Raw genomic sequence first — 1,721 nt, 5'->3', positions numbered from 1 at the left:
TTTTAAAATTTGACTTTTTTTTTTTTTTTGGCTTTTTGGGCTTTTTTTTATTCTCATTTTTTTTTTCTTGTATTTTTAATATCTTCTAAATCCTAAATTCCTAAAATATCTAATAATGTTTTAATTAAATTGTAGACTTGTAGTTATAAGTAATATATTGTTTAATTCAATTGAATCAATTGTGATTATCATTGTACATGAATCATATGATTAACTTGTAGACTTATGACTTATAAGTTATGTCATATTATATATGTATTATTTATTATTATATAATCATATGATTTAATGATCAAGTCATCATGTGATATAATCATATCAATTATAGTGATAATATATAAATTATTAAAATTATAATGATAATACATTAATACTTAAATTATGTTTATAAGTAACACATTGGTCATTGTTTAATCCAATGTCAATTACTTAATTTGATATTTTACGAATCATATCATCATTGTACATTAATAATATGATTCACTTGAAGTCTTGAATAAAGTATTTGAATTGTCATTGAATCATATGATTAACTATTGATATTATACATTTATATTATTCATATACATATGTAGACTTATATAGACTTATAAGTTTATAACATACATTGGAAATAAGTCTCTAGATATTTAATTGTTGTATTAGTATGAATTGTATACTTATGAGTTATGTCATATTATATATGTATAATTTGTTATTATATAATCAAATGATTTAATGATCAATCTCATGTGATATAATCATATAAATTATAGTGATAATATATTAATACTCAAATTGTGATTTAATTATTTTTTAAAAAAAATTGTAATTTAATGATCAAGTGATTATATGATATAATCATATAAATTATAGTGATAATATATTAATACTCAAATTGTGATTTAATTATTTTAAAAAAAAATTGTGATTTAATGATCAAGTGATTATGTTATATGTATAAATATTTTTATAATTATAATTATAAAAATATATTATATAAAAAGGCGGTTAGTGGTTACGGTTAGTAGACCCAATAACTGCTAACCGCTAGGCGGTTATAGCGGTTAGGCGGTTAGCGGTTAATGCGATTAGGCGGTTAAGCAGATGGCGGTTATAGCGGTTAGTGGTTAATGCGGTTAGGCGGTTAAGCGGTTGGCGGTTATAGCGGTTAGCGGGCGGTTTTTAACCGCCCGCCTTTGCACCCCTATAGATAACCATGGGTTTTGTAAATAGCCAAGCTAGTGTATGAACATATGAACATCACTATGCTTTAATGAAAAGTTACAATGTCATTTAGTAACCAAAATTCATGATTTTGTAAGATTGTAGTTTCATAACCTAAAAATCATTCAAGTCTATGTTCACAAGATATTTTTTTTTTTTTTTTGTAGAAAAATATTTGTCCTTTAAAAATGAGAAGTCTATAATGCCCCTTTAATAATGATCTTTTATGAAAAATGACTTAAGATCTCATACCTAAAGCCCATAGTTATAAAATGATATGAAAAATGATTTTAAAATGAGTCATGAACATGGATTTTGGGCTGTCATAAACTTTTATAGCCAAAAACCTTACAATTTTTTTTTTTTTTTTTTCTTTTGACTGTTAAAGAATTTCTAATCAATAGCCCTTTAGATGGTGTTAAAGCTATTCCAAGGAATTAAATGATATCTCACAAATTGTATCATGAACAAGTTTTGATTAAACTTGAAAGTTTCTGTCCAAATTTTATTAAGTG

This window comes from Corylus avellana, chromosome ca4, assembly GCF_901000735.1.
Source record: "Corylus avellana chromosome ca4, CavTom2PMs-1.0".
In the NCBI taxonomy this organism is placed as follows: Eukaryota; Viridiplantae; Streptophyta; class Magnoliopsida; order Fagales; family Betulaceae; genus Corylus; species Corylus avellana.
Note: the sequence above shows the minus strand (reverse complement) of the source record.